Source organism: Neolamprologus multifasciatus, chromosome 4 (assembly GCF_963576455.1).
Source record: "Neolamprologus multifasciatus chromosome 4, fNeoMul1.2, whole genome shotgun sequence".
NCBI lineage: Eukaryota > Metazoa > Chordata > Actinopteri > Cichliformes > Cichlidae > Neolamprologus > Neolamprologus multifasciatus.
Genome location: NC_140442.1, coordinates 18531279 through 18549419, shown reverse-complemented (window position 1 = coordinate 18549419; position 18141 = coordinate 18531279). Strand labels below are relative to the sequence as shown.

The following is an 18141-nucleotide window of genomic DNA, read 5'->3' as shown; positions in this document are numbered from 1 at the left end:
TAGGCCTGAATCATGTTGGGGCCTAGTTCTGTCCAGCTCTTCATACTGGAGACCCTTTCTTGGATGTTTTCCACTGTGATGTTACTGGACCATGTTCACGGAGGTTGCCATGAGCTATTGTTAGATGCACTAGCCAATGAGCATTGACTTTATGCGTTGCGCCCTTCTCCCATGCACTCTTCCAGTTCCATCTCCAGCCTTGGATGTGCTGTTCTCATACTGTTCCCCTGCCACTGAGCGTACAGCTTGGATGGTTCCATGGAGTCCAGCTGGTTTATTCTCCTGCCTTCCATGTCTCTGGTATAGCTCTTCAATCATCTGGCCAAGGCTGTGAGTCTTTGCCTGGAGGTTTCCAAGGCCTAAAGTATGGGCAGTTTTCTGTACTTCCTATCACCTTCTCAGGGTTCAAATTTCGATCTTCACCAAGATTCCATCTTTCAGGTTAGTTTCTATTCCATTCAATGCTCCTTCTTCCATCACACCTGGGGCTTGGTACAAAATCTCAGGTGGGGGCAATGATATCTCCCCCCTGAATTGTTGTCCTGTCTCTCCCTTGCATTTTGTCACGGCCTGAGGGATCGGCGTGACGCTGATCGGCCTTTTCTGTCTTTTTCTCTCTTGTGCTCTCTCTCTTTCTCTCCGACTCTCTGTTGCCGGGGCGGAACTCATTGTGGGTTCACGCCCTCGGCCCACATAGAAAAGAACACACCTGATGCCCATCAAGGTGAACGGCATTTAAGCCAGGAGGTGACTGCTGGTCTTCGCTGGATCGTTGTCTGCCACGCGTCAGTGAAAGTCGAACTTCAGCTAAAGATAAGTCAAGTGTCTTCTATGAATATCGTTCTCATTCCTGTCTTCTTATCTGCAAACCCCCTGGATTACCCTTCCCGTGTGAATCTGTGCGTCAAGTGTGAAAGAAGAGGACTGCTGTCGTGTATGTGGAGAGCTGGAGAGCGAGCGATTCCCCCCCTTGGATTTCCCTGGAACCTGTCCCTCACATTTCTGTATATAGCACTACCCCGCACTCTCTGTATATACACCTTGGTGAACTCTGTTAATAAGCCCTTGAATTCAGCTGATTCAGGAGTCCCGCGTTTGAGTCCCCTGCATTGAACCTTAACACATTTGTGTTGTACCTCGTCGATCTCCAGCTGTGATAGCGGGTCCTTCTTCTTCTTTTTTTTTGAATGCTGGAACACTGAGCTACTAATTCTTTCACCGTCAGACTGGATGCTGGGTATCGAAGATTCCATAGGTCCCACATCCTCTTCATGTAACATCTTCCGCTGAGGTTACTTGAATATATTGAATGAATGTCTGAAAAAACCTAAAATGAAAGCTAATGTTACAGAGGCTTCGGTATGTTTTAGATCGTTAATATTATAGCATGTGATTTCGCTACAAGAAGTCGTACCATGAATAATTTAGCAGGGAAGAAGCATTCCTATGTAATGAAGACATCATTCTATCAGTAACACGGTTCACTATTGTACTACTGATGATGAAATTCGGTCATTACATTAGTCAAAAGACCAAATAAACCATTTCAACAACCACCAAGCAGATAAAACAGCAAACGATTAAAGAGCAGCATTGTTGCAGCATTTTGTTTATCACTTAGAAAAACAGTAAAATGTGTACCTTTTTCACACTGACAGAAAGGGGAGTTTCACTGGTTGAGCCCAGTTAAGATCAAAGTGGTCTGTATGCGGCCCAATCTGGGTCAGATCTCAGCTACACACCTACAAAGTTTCATGACTGTATCTTTGCAGCGTGAGTGCACTGACTAATCTGTCCACTGAAAGACAGACATGCAGCTTTTGAAAAGTACTCAAAACCAACTTTGCGGTTGTCTCAGCATCAATAGGGGTCCCCAGGACTACATTTTTCTACAATGCAAACACAGTCATGTAAGGTGAAAACAACACCAACCATGGTGTTGCCACTGGTAATAAAATAATAGCTATAAATATTTTTAATAAATACACTGACTGATTTCTACTGTAGCACTTCTACTGTACCTTTTAGAACACTGTGGAAACAATTGCCAGTCCTCACTATTAATTTAACTCCAAGATTGCCCAAATTAAAATTGTTCTTTGGCTATTGGACACTTTTCTTAATGTTTCTTGGACAACTGTCTGTCACTTAGACGTTTCTCCCATTGAAAACGCTACATCCAGATGAATAGAATCAGAATGGGATTTATTTACCTGGATGATTGAGCATGCATCAAAACATAATTTAGATGTTGTTTCACACTCATGAGTCCTCAGGTAGGTACACAGGTAGACCTGATAGACATTATATTACCCAAAGTATTTGCTTATCTGCCTTCTTACACATATGAATTGAACTGATTGATTGAACCATTCTTAATCCATAAGGTTTAATATGATGTATGACGCTTTGCAGCTCTAACAGCTTCAACTTTTCAGGGAAGCCTTTTGACAAGGTTTAGGAGTGTGTTTATGGGACGTTTTGACCATCAGGCACTGATGTTGGACGTAAAGGTCTTGCTCAGAGTTTCTGCTCTAATTCACCCCAAAGGTGATCTTTTGGGTTGCCAATGAAGTTCCACACCAAACTCACTCATTTCTGTCTATATGAAGCTTGCTTTGCGCACTGGTGCAAAGTCATGTCTAATGCAAAGTCATGTTAGAACAGGAAGGCGCCATCTGATAGGTTTGTAGCTTAAACCTATTCGCTGGAACGTTGAAGACAATATAATTACACAGCAAAGCAAGACACAAAGTAGGCAAAGTTCTTCATGTTACTCATGCATGAGGGAGACCTGCCTGGAGCCAAGTGTCGTTCCACCACTTGACCTCCATCAGACTCTCAGCCAGGTTCCCCATAGCACTCCTTTTATTGTGGTTACATGAATATGCATAGGGTCATTAACATATAACATCTTACATAGGTAAACATGTGAACAAAGGATTGTGTGTGTGTGTGTGTGTGTGTGTGTGGGGGGGGGGGGTCAGAGCGTGACCCCATAAAGACTTCCCTAAACCTACTGGTCTGGAAAGTCCAGCAGTTCACATAAACAAAAGGCACTTAGCCTAAAACAGATATAGCCACGTTTATCCTACCATAAAACAATAAAACAATGTACGAACTTTCTCATGCTCCCAGGATGTAGGTGTGGATTCCAGAACACTCTGGAATGCACACCAAGCCTTTGCAGCCTGCTAAAGATCACACATCCTATCACTACACAATTAATTAAACACCTCTAAGCATATATGGTTAAATATTTCTAAGCATAAATGACAATCAACATTACAAAACCTAACATTCCCCCCTTTTTGACCTTTATGCTAGAAAAGTTCCCAGTTATGAACACCTCATGTCTGACAGTGTAAATGCAAACATTTTTATACATAGCATATGTCAATCACCCTAAATTACTGTAAAAGTACACAGTTTAACAAATGTATTAGCCGTTATCCCATTCCTCATTGATCTCATCCAATGGCAAACTGCATCCTACGAGCAAACAAATGAATTGTTAAGTTAATAGTCAAAATAAGAAAGTAAGATTTTCAAAAACATCCCAGCTCTGCGGTGATCACCCATCATCTGTGCAGAGTGGTTTTAGTTCGGCAGGGCGTCATAAATGTCTCTTCCAGTTGTTTCCATCATTGTCCATAGGACCAGAGTCCAAATGTATGTAGAATAAACATTCAAACATACCAGTTGGTTTTGTTGTTTGTCAACATGGGTCTCAGTTATCTCCAAAGCTGCAGACCTCTTCAGCACTCTAGTTTTATGGCCTCTATCAACCCCCATCACCTCACTTCAGGCCTTCGTCCTGCGTGGGGGATACTTATGACTCCTCCATTGTCCATGCTCTGCAGAAAAACCCCTCTGTGGAAAGGGTGCTGGGTCCAGTTATCTTACTGCTGTTAAGATCCCAGCAGTCTTCAGAGTGTCATCATATGCACAGTACAGTGGCACAGCATTAGGTGATGTTCATAGGAAACTGCTGCCATCACCACCATAGCTTCTGGTTCATGTGCTTTTCATAGAATCATGATGCCATCCTCGGACTCCCTCTGCGCTGTCGATGGAGCTTGGCACGCTCCCCTCATCCTTCAGGTGCCCGTCTGTTGTCCATAATCTCCTCTGTTGGCCTCTGGAAAGCCCCCTTGGCACAGCTCTCATTCCAACGCAGCTTCGTGGTCCTTGCTGTGGCTCCAAAGTCTGATCTCATAATGGGCCCCAACCAGCTTGACCTTTGACCTCACCCACTGCCTGGGCTGTCAGCTATGCCTGGAATGGTTCTTGTTTCTCACTGGGCCTCTGGAGATTTCTCAGGAGATCCCTTTCAGCAATACTCTGACTGCTGCACCTATATTTCCTTGCTAGGAGGAAAAACTTCTATTTGGAGATCATCTCAACAATCATCAAACTACATTCTTTAGTTCAGTGAACTTCACTTATAGACCATCAAAGCCTCATCTGAACATGGATGCTCCACTTGCATAGGTTAAAATACCCATAAATGAACTGTTAATCACACAAATCACTGCAACAATAATAGAAAACATTGTTTCATGTTAATCCTGGACCCCTCCTCTTGACGCATGGACACTCCCATGAGTCAACTCATCAAACCTAGATTCCTGTCTCAAAGAAAAAAGGTTAGCTAGATCATGTCCCAGGCAACATCAGGGCATCTCCTCCGGAGTAGCTCCGTAACCCTGCAATAAAAGATGTTAGCGTGTTTTGCATATTAAGTTTGCTTAACACCTGGCTCTGCCAGGAGCCTGCATACACACCATCATGGCCTGGAAAACAGATCTGGAAGTGAAATCAAACTTCACACTTATAAACAATTATATCATAAGAGTAATAAAGCATTCAACATCAGCAAGACAAGTGTCATGTGCAGGTTTTCTCAAATCAGTAAACTACAATTATTTCCATAATTTGCCTCAGACATGGATCATCCCATGTACTCAGTTAATATTAATGTAATCGGTGACTTCCCTTAAGCAAAGTCACTCCACTCACGTATCACTAGGAGCTCAAAAAACTTATTTGTTTTTCTTATGTCACTTGTCCGCTTCTGCCGAATCCTCTACATGTACTCTTAGAAAAACAAACATTAGCAACACACATTGACCATCCCGGTGGTCAGACGAAGGTCGACAGGTTCCAGAGGTGCTATAAAAGGACCATAAAGTTAACCATCCATAGCTGTGGAAAGAAGTGACACTAGTTTTCAACACAGGAAATTTCTCACATGTTATTCACATTGTCAAAGTAGCCTTCACATTTTCCCAAAAACACAGTGTAACAGCATCACCACTCATAACCTGTAAACACAGTTTTCTTCACAAATAAACCCAGAAATCCTGTAGTAGGAAAAAACATCAACCAGCTGTCCTGGTATAAATCACATGATCAAATCACATGAAGAACTGTAATGCTGTAGAAAAGAAAATGCAATGTTAGCGCTGCGCAGATGTATACACTCTTTCTCACAGTTTCCTCTGTGAGCAACACAAGGTAGTGAATAACACCCCTGGTAGATGCACAGACACAGAAAGTGGCATTTAAAAGGTTAAATCATCACGCAACCTCGAATGTTGCTGGCATCTTTTTGCTCCTGTAAAAGGAAACACACATAGATTCATCCACCCTTTTGGCCTGTCTAGGTGGAGGTTAACCTTGAGTAGTGGTCAAGCCTTGTCAGCTTTTACCAATCAGTTTTTTTTTCTCTTTCACTCATTCATTCATACATTCATTCTTTCTTTCTTTGCTAATAGTGGAATCGATCGTCGCATTCAGTTTCCACTCTCAGCAAAATGACGTCATTTCAAAAAGAAAAAGAAGAACTTTAGCTCGGATTACCTCGCTGAATCCTTTTTGGACAGGGACTCTCATTTTCTAATTGTCCCCAGATAAGTGACTTTCTCCGGAGCCCATTTTAATGTGGAGAAGCTCACTTGTAACAATTTTCTCGACGACGTGTCGTACAGCGCTTTCTGTTCTAATCGTGCAGATCTGCTCAAACAGAGATTATCGAACAAAACTTTCAGTGCACTGTGAAAGTAACAAAATAAAAAGGCCTTGTTAAGTCATGACACAAGCTCCTCATCTCAGGAGGGTAAATCATACCATCAGCATGGTTTATCATACCATCATACTAATTGGCAGGCTCAACTTCACAACAAAAGAAAAATCATCAGCTAAATTCACTCCAAACCAACCATCAGTTGCACAACACACAACATAAGCCTAATATGTTATTAGCTATGAGTTTAATCCCCAGGTCTGTGCTTTTCACTCATTTAGGCCACACACACCCATTTTATTCAGTTTTCCTTTTTCCCTTCATCATAAAACATGTGACATGTTGTCATGCACTTCACAAAAGAAGTTTGTTCTGACGTATTCAGAGTTGTGTATCTAGGTACAGGATTCACTCGCACATCAAAACAGGAAACTCAGTGTTTTAGAGTCTCCACTCAACGCACAACAAACTCCAACACATCTCATTCACTCGTGCTAGAATTCAGTCACCTTTCCTTAATCTAAGAACGATCAACTGATTTGCATATCAGCTATTAACCCACTAAGATGACAGGACAACAGAAATGCATGTTCAAAATGTTATCACAAAAATAGAATTTCCCTCATACAGTAAATTATTTGTTCTGCATCAATCAAGCGGGAAGCATCTCCCAATTTACTATATTAACAACTAAATTTATTATCTGATCACTGGGTGATCAAACCAGAATCTTTTTTTTTTTTACAAAAGTTAAACTGTTGTCCTGCAACCTAGGGAGTTAATTGTCAGCATTGGATAAATTCAGTATTTGATAACAAGTGTCTGTTAAATTAACACTATTTTAACACTGATGAAAGATAACAAGCTGACTTTCATTGCATGTGTGTTTGTGTTATTAGGCAGGTTTAATGCATGTCTGTGGAGCTGCATCTCCAGCAGGGCATGTTCTTAAAGCTGCCTTTCCTACACATTTCTCTGCTATTATTTGATCATTTCTTAACTAATGTGCTATGAGTCCATTGATCTTTGCATCACACGAGGTGACTTGGACAAGATGATAACCAGACTCACATGCTCAAGATGTTGTCTAATCTTCATGAGCTCTCTTGTGTTTGGAAGTGTTAGTAGGGTTAATGCATGTTTTGCTTGTGTGTGTGATTTTGTATGTTTCTTTTTTGCAGTGTTTCAGACTCCTTCACAATTTTCCAACTTAAGCAGTCAGTTTTCTTTTCCCCAGGTTTGCTAACCCACATTTTGATTTCCCATATTGAAAACAAAATTCCTATGTGTTCTCACCACCCATCTCACTCTGTTGTCCTCTCCCACTTCAACAGTCCAATAGCAGGCAGTTCTCTTTCAGCTTTGTCCTGTGTTTCACTGTCTCTTCTTGCTATTTTCTCCAAAGGTGGCAAATGTCAAACTCCAACAGTCTCCTCAGTTCTCCTCAAATGTTCTTGTCACATGCACAGTGAAGTTGCAGCTTGTTGGAAACACAGTGCCATTCATCCAATCAGGCAGGATGATGGGTTTGCTCTTCTTCTCTGATGCTGTTTGTCCACACTGCTGCTGCTTGCTGGGACTCTTTGCTCAGGACTTTGCTGCTGTCTCTTTATCTGCCATGTTATTGCTCTTTGGAGCTGCATTCCTTGTCTTCAGGGAGGAGTGAGAGCTCGCTTGTGAGTTTGAGAGACACATGGAGCTGTAAATAAGTTAGCCAAAAACTTGGCCTGAACGTTTCCAATGATGTTAAACTATAACTTTCTTCCGACCGCTGCATGTGGAAAATTGATTCAGGTCTGCTTGTCACCTGAAAGTGACAAACTAAGACATGTTCATTATTATTATCACTGCTTAATCAACACACATCTCTCTCTCTGTTTTTGTGAACAGTCCTTTAAACAGAAAATGAGATTGTAGTTGTTCTTGGCTGATCAACACAAAACAGATTATTTTTCATCTACAATGTAAATTTTGTCTCTATTGTACTCTTTTTTTTTTTTTCTTCTTCTTTACAATAGCTGGTGACCTGCAGAATCACCGCTCTCACAATCAGAGGCAATTACTTTTACACAGCGCACAAAAACACTGTGACGTCAGACACATTCACACTCACTTTTTCATCTGCGTAAATAAATCATTTGGCCAATGGCATGTGCCCTGGTGATCCATAAATAAGATCACAAGTTTATTTAATTATTTTCAACCCAACAAAACAAATAAACAAAAACATGATGCTGATGCTATGAACACTCTACACACATGAGTCAAGATGCAGGAAAACTGCTCACGGAAACTCTGCACACTCCAGTTATCATAGTTATCATAGTTCTGTTTCCCTCTCTTTAATGAGTTCTCAGCCAGCTCCTGATCTGATAATGTGTAGCTTGCTCATCAGCTCAGAAGAGACCACAACGCAACCTCACACAGTGGTTGCGTGCTTTGCCCCACAGTGGCAAAGACTTGCACTTTCATATTCAATTCAGCTTCTCCATCATGTACCTTTAGATGTTTCATACAGGGTTCAGCATATTTGTTGTTTTCATAGGTGTGCTCTATATCTCAACAATGGCTCATAATAAGACGACAGTCTTTCACACAGGTCAAGCGCCTCTATGCACGTAATTAGTTTAGATATTTGCCTATTTTACTTCATCTCATATGTCATTGTACCGAATTTGAGCAACCCTAAGATTAATGCAGATTACTTTTAAAAACTGACACAGACGTACACAAACAACACAAATAGGCCTTTGTCGCTCTCTTTTGTTTATAAGCCTGCGATTAACCGCACGGCTCAGGTCCGCGTGAAACCCGCGCGACCATGCTCGCGTGTACCCGCGCAGCTAAGGAGCCGTCGCTCTCTTTTATTTAAATACTTTGCGCTGCCAGGAGCAAAGTCCAGCATGAACATCTGTCACCCTCTGACGCACTCTTGGTTGCTTAGGAACCCATGATAACAACAAGAGCGGGCGTCTCAGACCACGTGTTCTACTCCACACTCACACAAACACCACGAACACAACAACAACAACAGATATCCTCACACACAAACAACAAAAATTAGGCCTATCGTCTCAACGCAGTCTCACACAGTTGCTGCGCGCTTTGCCTCACACAGTGGCAAAGACTTACATAGCAGTGATCACGCGCTTTATCGCACACAGTGATAAAGACTTCCAACGCAACCTCACACAGTGGATGCGTGCTTTGCCACACACAGTGGCAAAGACCTCCAACGCAACCTCACACAGTGGTTGCGTGCTTTGCCTCACACAGTGGCAAAGACTTCCAACGCAACCTCACACAGTGGATGCGTGCTTTGCCTCACACAGTGGCAAAGAATAGTCGCACACAGTGACTACACACTTTATCGCACACAGTGATAAAGACTTTAGAACTCAGCCTCACACAGTGGCTAAGACTTAAAACGCAACCTCACACAGTGGTTGCGTGCTTTGCCGCACACAGTGGCAAAGACTTACAACGCAACCTCACACAGTGGTTGCGTGCTTTGCCGCACACAGTGGCAAAGACTTAAACTTACTTGGTGTTGCTTAGCGTGTAATATCAGCCTCGAATCCCGCCGATCGTCATTCATCAAGGAGAGAAGACAGACAGCTAATCCACCTGCCCGATGACGAATTCTCACGTCTCGGGACTTTACTACAGGAACTTCCTGGCTGACGTCAGTCTTTCAGCGTGTCTCTTCTCCCCTTGGTGAATGTCGACTCCAGGGCTCCGGCTCTCGAAGGACCAATTAATGATAGGTTTGTAGCTTAAACCTATTCGCTGGAACGTTGAAGACAATATAATTACACAGCAAAGCAAGACACAAAGTAGGCAAAGTTCTTCATGTTACTCATGCATGAGGGAGACCTGCCTGGAGCCAAGTGTCGTTCCACCACTTGACCTCCATCAGACTCTCAGCCAGGTTCCCCATAGCACTCCTTTTATTGTGGTTACATGAATATGCATAGGGTCATTAACATATAACATCTTACATAGGTAAACATGTGAACAAAGGATTGTGTGTGTGTGTGTGTGTGTGTGTGTGGGGGGGGGGGGTCAGAGCGTGACCCCATAAAGACTTCCCTAAACCTACTGGTCTGGAAAGTCCAGCAGTTCACATAAACAAAAGGCACTTAGCCTAAAACAGATATAGCCACGTTTATCCTACCATAAAACAATAAAACAATGTACGAACTTTCTCATGCTCCCAGGATGTAGGTGTGGATTCCAGAACACTCTGGAATGCACACCAAGCCTTTGCAGCCTGCTAAAGATCACACATCCTATCACTACACAATTAATTAAACACCTCTAAGCATATATGGTTAAATATTTCTAAGCATAAATGACAATCAACATTACAAAACCTAACACCATCCTCAAACTGTTCACAAAAATTTGGGAACATGAAATTGTCCAAAATGTCTTGGTATGCAGAAGCATTAAGAGTTCCTTTCACTAGATCTAAGGGGCCAAGCCCAACTCCTGCATAACAACCCTCCACCAACCCCTCCACCAAACTTTACTTGCACTTTTCTGGAGTCCAGTGGCATTGAGCTTGGTGATGTAAGGCTTGGATGCAACTGCTTGTCCTTGGAAACCCATTCCATGAAACTCTCTACTGACTGTTTTTGAGCTATTCTGAAGGCTACATGAAGTATGGAGGTCTATAGGGATTGACTTTGCAAAAGTTGGAAACCTCTGCATACTGTGCACCTCAGCATTTACTGACCCCATTCTGTGATCATACATGGGCTACTACTTTGGGCCTAAGTTGCTGTCATTCCCAGTCACTTCCACTTTGTTATAATACCACTAATAGCTGATTGCAGAATATTTAGTAGCAAGAAAATTTACCAGTGGGACTTGTTGCACAGATGGCATCCTATCACAGTACTATGCTTAAATTCTCTGAGCTACCTGAGAGTGACCCATTCTTTCACAAGTGTGGTAGGAACAATGAACATGCCTAGGTGCTTGATTTTACTGTATATGCGTGTGGCCTTGGAAGTGAATGGAATGCCTGAACCTCAGTGATTTGGATGGACAAATTATTTATTTTGGCAATATAGTGTGCAACCCAGTATTAGCAAAGCAAAAAGTATATATGGGCCAATGATTTCAGAGAATGGTTGACTGCAAAATGTCTCTGTAGGTTCTCAGTCATCTAGGTAATGGTAGTTTTGTGTTTGCTTGTTTGTTTGGTTTTTTTTGAAAACCTTATTCACAGAAGATGATAGGTAAAACATCTTCAAAAACCTAAAGATGTTCCTTTGTTCCCATGTTGACTGCAAATGATTTTTCATCAAAATAATAAAATGCAAATTTTTTCATTTTAAAAAAAAAGTTTTACCTTCGAACCTTAGACAGTTCTTTTTATGTTGATCTAAACAGATTCCAACTAAACTGATGACACATTGCACTTTGATATGATCTCAGTTATTATATTTCTTTTCTTAATTATTGTTTTCAAAAACAGAAGAACATTTGTAAAAACAGCACAAATAGGAAAATATTTGTGGAAACAAGACAAATTACTAAAAAGACTACACTGTAAAATCGAATTAGTTCCCAGAACTCAAAAAAATTGAGTAAAGCTTAGCTAAAAATGACTAAATTAGGATAACTTATTTATTTTGAGTACTCTGTACAAGCTCATTTGTTCCCAGAACTCAAGAAAATTGGATCAAGTTTACGTAAGATGACCAAGTTAGGGCAACTTACTCATTTTGAGTACACTGTACAGCCTTGTTAGTTCCCAGAACCCAAACAAATTAAGGAAACTCGTTGCCTCAAAAAAACCAAGTAACGCTTACTTAAGATGACTGTTAGGACAACTTATACATTGCAAGTCTGCAGTATTAAGAATAACTTGATATTTCTGACTGTACAGTACTAATTGTTTACTTACTGACAAACATTTCAAGTTCAACTAAATGAAAAAACAATTTGTGGTAACCTGAATATGATTAAAAATAATTAACAACACTTTTTGTAATGATGTTAAAATCAGCCCAACTTTTAGTATAACAGCCAACATACTGGACACTGTTCTGCTGAACAACAAACAATTATATTGCCATCACTGTTATAATCTCACAATGAACAACACATTTGTTTTTCATTCCAACACAGGAGCTGGAATGTTGTATTATTTTAAGGATGGCTTGTTTCCAGTCCAGGCATTACTGCCTGAATGACTGTCATGGATCGAGGTGATCCAAATGTAGGTGCAGAAGAAAGTCTTTAACTTCCCTTAAGTACAGTGGCAGTGGATGTGGGTTGGAGATGCAATGAGCTTGAACCTGCAGGCGACCATCTTCACTGACCACACCATCTGTGACGGAGGACTCATCTCTCCTGTTGTCCTGCAAGCAAACAATCATATTTTTTGGAACATGAACTTAATTGCTTTCTTAAAACAGCTTTTTCTGCATTTGGCATAAAACAGACTCCAATTTAGACAATCTCAAACCCCCTCCCCACCGGAGAGGTGACATTCAATGCCCCACTCTTCAGTCTGGATAGCCGTGACCACCACCCAACACACAATAATGTCATGAAAGCATCATTTTAAAAAGCGCTATGCAAACATGGCCAATAACTTTAATTCTAATGATATGCAAAATGATTTGGGCACAAAACAAATGTTGCTGTTAGAAAACTTGCAGACTTCACTATATACAGTGTAGACCCTCTAAACTAAGTTTGGGGGATGTGATCTTTCAAGAAATACAGACCAAACTGTTGTTGTTTGTTTACTTACACAGCATGTCTTGTAGAATTAACTAGAGTCACCAGCAACAGCATAGTGCAGTCATATATCAAGTCTAATAACAGAAGACAGGAAAAGATCAGTACAGAAACAACTTCCCCAAACCAAAGCACAAATAAAACAATAAGTAAAACAGGCTGATCTAAAGTATGATTAAAGTTCAGCCTGATTAATATAAATGTCACTGACAGTTGCTAATATATTGGAAAACCAAAATACTTACCACTGAGTTGATGTCTTTCTGTCCAACAGCAGGAGTGCTGGTCCCGAGCCTCAAAGACAGTAAGAAGCAAGCAGAGGGAGAAAAAACAGAACATTTTTTAGAAACTGATTTGATCCTTAATGGCTGTGCGATTATTGTAACATAGAATTTGCTTATGTTGTTAAATAAAGTCTAGATTTGACATTAATAGATGCCATAGAAGTTCAAAAGCTGCCAGATCAACTTGTGACACACATCTGCACCACGTTTGAATTCGTTTCATGCACATTTGTACCTTTTAATTGTGTCCGTTTGTGCATCATGCAAATAAACCTTTGACATGAATGAAATGACACTAATATTTCACTAGTATTGTAACATCACATGTCGTTAGCGTAGTCTGCCTGTGTCTTTTCTCTGCGAACAAACATGTTAGAGTTGCTTGTTATATACAGTCTGCATAAGTATGGTTAATCTAATAAACATTTGTAAGGAGATGGCAGTTACTGTGAATGTACAGCAGGTACACAGTGATTAGTAATAAACAGTCAGACAATGACTCTGACAATCTCATCCAATCTTGCAGATTGAATGCACTTTCTGCGGAAAGTGGTACCACACAGTGTGTGTGGACTTCCCCTGTGCAGAAGGCGACTACAAATGTTGTGGGTGCTAAATAAACAGAAAAAAGTGATCTCTGTTGTCTTTGCTTACTGATTGTTTTTAGTGTTGACAATCCACATTGCTGGGCTTGCATCTTTCAACATGTTTGTGGGTAGATGTGGATGTACCAGGGGTAAGTGCAGCCACTCAGCCTCTACTCAATGTGATCATAGCAGCAGGTGCAGATGTGTCACAAGTTAATCTAGTAGTAGGCTGTGGTATTTGGCCACAGGTGGCAGCAGTGGACTGACCTCCACTGGAGACTGCTCTAGCTGCTATGTGATAGTGGATCTGCTACAAATTGAAGATCACATGCAAGTTTTGGAAATTAACCCTTGTATTATGTTGAAAAACAAAAAAGTGACATTGATTTAGTTGCAGGTCATTTTTACCCGCACTGTGTAAATCCACTCAGAATTGTCAAGAAACTGCAATAAAACAATAGCAACTTTATTTCCCATCAGATAAACATGTAGAACACAGACATGCAACAGTTAGACTTTCCATAAGTATTTTAGGAACAATTTGGTTTTTTGTTCTTACAAACATTTCTTTTGAACTTGCCCAACGTTCTCAGTTTTTCAATGCTCAACATTTTCGATTTTGTCCACATGATGGACAGAATGTAACTGTCTGCTTTCTGCAGATGTACTTCTTGCATTTCTCACACAAAATGCTTGTTTTAAAACAGGAATCTTCTTAACTTAGATTTAAAACAAAAGATTTCTACGTCTCCTCCAGTCTCAACAACAGATGACAAACCAATCGCCACACCTGAGTCACTGACTTTCTTATATCCACTCACTCTCACTGGCTGTTTATTACTAATCACTGTGTAACTGCTGTGAATTCACAGTAACTGCCATCTCCTTACAAATGTTCATTAGATTAACCACACTTATACAGACTGTATATAACTACCAACTCTCCAGCCATGTTGATGGATTGCCTATATTGGCTGGAAATATTCATTTCCAGAGAAAAGACACAGACAGACTCTGCTTACAGGATGTGATGTGACAACACTGATGAAATATTGATGTGTCATATTTGTCCAAAGCGTATTTTATTGTTATGGAAAAAGAGAATATTAAAATCATGATGACCAATTGGAGTGTTGATTTCTATGACTTTGTATATATAATTTGGAATTTTGTACAAATGTAGGCCAATAGGAAATATATGATATAATTTCGTTCTTTTCAAAGGTTTATTTGCATGACAAACAAACGGACACAATTGAAAGGTACAAATGTGCATGAAACGAATTCAAACGTGGTGCAGATGTGTGTCACAAGTTGATCTGGCTGTAGGCTGTGGCACTTGGCCAGAGGTGGCGCTGGTTGACTCGAGTCCATGTTAGTACACACAAAGTAAACTGCACGCTGTAGTTGTGAAGCAAAAACGCTGAAACCGGAGAAATAAAACGTGCGAGGGGAACGATAACGACAACAAGAGTCTCCCGATCGTTTACTCTTGCTGTCCTGTGAACAACATCGGCGTGGTGCTAATTGTTTGATGTTTTCGCGATCGTGTCGTGCATGAGGATATCATCAGGTAAACTCGCCACATTTTTAAACATTTTGTTGTTCAACAGCATCAAGACTGACGGAGTCTGTTTGAGATAACCTCACAAGTGTCACAGATGACACATTTGGCGTTTTTTTGCTGGTTTGTCGGTAGCAGCTCCTGAAACGCAAGACTGCCACACATCTGTTCGACCAACGCCAGTTGATCTAAACGCCAGTAGATCTGGAACACCAGACGACAAATGCGATCCTCCTTTTCCCCAGACTACCCTTTCTGGGTCGCAAAATAACCTTTTAAGATATTTTCAGGCGAGAATATAGCTGTGTAATGCTCAAATATCTACTTAATTTATCAAAATATCACATATTTGCAAAAGTGCTTCCACGTTTTCGGAGAGCTCTGTTATCCACCAGCGCGATAGCTGACCGGGAGGTCAAGGCTCGATAGAGTCCGGGAGCACAGCTAACTCCTGGCGTATTCTTTTCAATCCCCCTGCACTCTTTTGCTACTCAGGTTAAACATGATATATATATATATATATATATATATATATATATATATATATATATTTTGTTAGTTAGTTAGTTATGGCTATGGATTGAAAATACCCCCCACACCCCACCCCTATGCTGCACCTCCCGAAGAATTTTGTCTGGGCTCTTATCTCACTTTTTTATTTCAAACAATCAATAGAAAATTTTACAGACATAGTTTTATGTAAGGTTTTTAAGGCTGTGGTGTTAATTTTTAAGTAACATGAGCCCAGCGGCAGCAGCAACGCTAGGCTAACACTAACTAGCTAGCAAGATTATAAACCTGGTGCTAAACTAAGAGAAGCCACAAAATCAGTTTGAATAAGAGTAAACATTTACTCACCAAGTCAGTGTATCAGGTAAAGATTCACAGCAATGAAAACAACATCTTGAGCTGACGCTTTTCCAGGTTTGCTCAACATATTCCATAACAAATGCTGGCACCATGAACATGCGGACTGATCCAAGAGGGAGGAGGACGGTAGTCACGTGGCATTTTCAAAACACAACTTTCATCCTTCCGCCCTGAGAAGCAAAACTTCCAGCTTACTTAGTTTTTCTAAGTTAAGACAACTCAAATAAATTAAGTTTATCAGCATTTTTGCATAAAAAGTACTGGTGACTTATTTAAATACAGTTCTGATAACAAATTGGTAAAAACTGAGTTCAGCCTATTTAATATTTTTAATTAAATACAATATTACATTTTACAGTGTAGATCAGCTGGATATTAAGATGTGACTCTTTGAGATGTTTAATGCATAAGCGCAAAAGCTGAGGCTGTGTTTAAGAAGATCAAGAAAGAAAATAATCAAAGAGAAAATACAAATTAATAAATAACTGGTAGTAATAATGAATATAACAATAACCAGATTGGCAGCCTGTCCAGGGTATACCCTGCCTCTCACCCTGTGACAGCTGGGATATGTGCGAGCTATCCGTGACCCAGAATTGGATAAGTGAAAGAAAATGTATCTATCCATGGATGAATAACAAAAATTATTATATATACAATAATTTCCCCATTTTTGGATAAATAAGTGCATTATTGTAAAGCTACAATACTATTAAGGTTACAATGATAAGGAGGAAATGTATTGGTGAGAAATGTATTGGGGTGACACTCCTGAAATGATTCTGCATTTGTCCTACTTCCCTTTCATTGAAGGAAACTTCAATGAAGTGAAAAAGAAAATATAAAGGAGGCATGGTCAGAGGCCCCTGGGTAACTTAAGGGGCCAAGACCAGAAGACCAGTGAAAATGTTGATTTGTGTATTAGAGACTTTCCTCAGTTTTAATAGTTACCAAGGTTGACATTAGGGGGCCAATTCCAGTCAGTTCCATTGATTGCTGATTACCTGTTTATCAGGTAATCAGCAATCAGTTAACTTCAGTAACACAGATGAAGTCACTGCTGAACCCATGCCTTGGCTGTTATTTTATTTCAGACTGAATGTGCTGAAAGTATGCAATGTAAATCAAAGTAAAGCAAACTCACATTCAAATCTTAATGCTCTACATCAGATTATTACCAGAAGAAGCACTGAGTTGAAATTCATCAGCAACTTTCTTACATTTGTCTTCAAAAGGTTTAACCTCCTAAGACCCGAACTCGGCATGCATTTTTAATTTCTCTTTGATATTTCAGCGTATTGGGGCCCGATGAATGTAAAAACAAAGAATTACGAGATTTTTTTACGAGGGTTTTAGGTACCCACATTGAAATATGCATTTGGCAAAAGCACGTGAACAGAATAGTGCGAGGTTTAAGTGCCAGATATATGGAATTATTATATTATCAAAGTATATATAGTCATAGAGTTTTCTTGTTCTTATGATGATGTCCACGTTTGGGGAATGTGCTCTTTTGATTGCGTTTATTAACAAACTTGTGATGACACAGGTTTGCGTTTCTGCGTGCACTGTGTCCATTCGGATTTTGATTTCGCTGTGCCTCCAGCTTACAGGGTGAAAAAAAGAAAGAATTCATAGAACAGAGCACTCTATAGATAGGCTGCTATAAATAACGCCACTGCACGGTTTATAACTGTATGCCAATTGGGCAAATATGCCTGTATAAGTATGATAGGTTTCACTTGTTTACAGCCAACAAGGGTGCGGCTTTATCGCTACTTTATATGCGCCCGCGGAGTTCACTTAAGTTAAATAAGTACACGCACACACGGAGAAACATATACACATACACACGGCCTACTTCCATAGTTCATTTGCGGAGAGGGAGAGAGCAAGATAGAGAGAGAGACTCAGACTAATTCCTCCACGCAGCCTGTGCCAATGCGCAAACAGTCTACGCCGTGGGATAGGTCTCCCCCAAATTGAGGCTGCGCTCTCAACGATCATGCGATTGAATGACGAGCGCGTCATGCTTGTCTTCCTCCT

General features: G+C 40.5%; 2 long non-coding RNA genes across 3 annotated transcripts; both read right to left on the bottom strand.

The window, feature by feature from the left end:
* Positions 1 to 2764: 2764 nt before the first annotated feature.
* Positions 2765 to 10412, bottom strand: LOC146520259 (uncharacterized). The gene is made up of 2 exons (XR_014873822.1): positions 9463 to 10412; positions 2765 to 9431 (listed from the first exon to the last, which is right to left on the bottom strand). It is a non-coding gene; the product is annotated as an uncharacterized LOC146520259 (long non-coding RNA).
* A 2-nt stretch (positions 10413 to 10414) lies between these two features.
* LOC146520258 (uncharacterized) lies at positions 10415 to 18130 on the bottom strand. 2 transcript variants are annotated; one of them, XR_014873814.1, is made up of 4 exons: positions 16084 to 18130; positions 13036 to 13084; positions 12804 to 12867; positions 10415 to 12405 (listed from the first exon to the last, which is right to left on the bottom strand). It is a non-coding gene; the product is annotated as an uncharacterized LOC146520258 (long non-coding RNA). The 2 variants fall into 2 exon arrangements; XR_014873813.1 differs by lacking the exon at positions 16084 to 18130 and having other exon boundaries at positions 13036 to 15759.
* Positions 18131 to 18141: the final 11 nt, after the last annotated feature.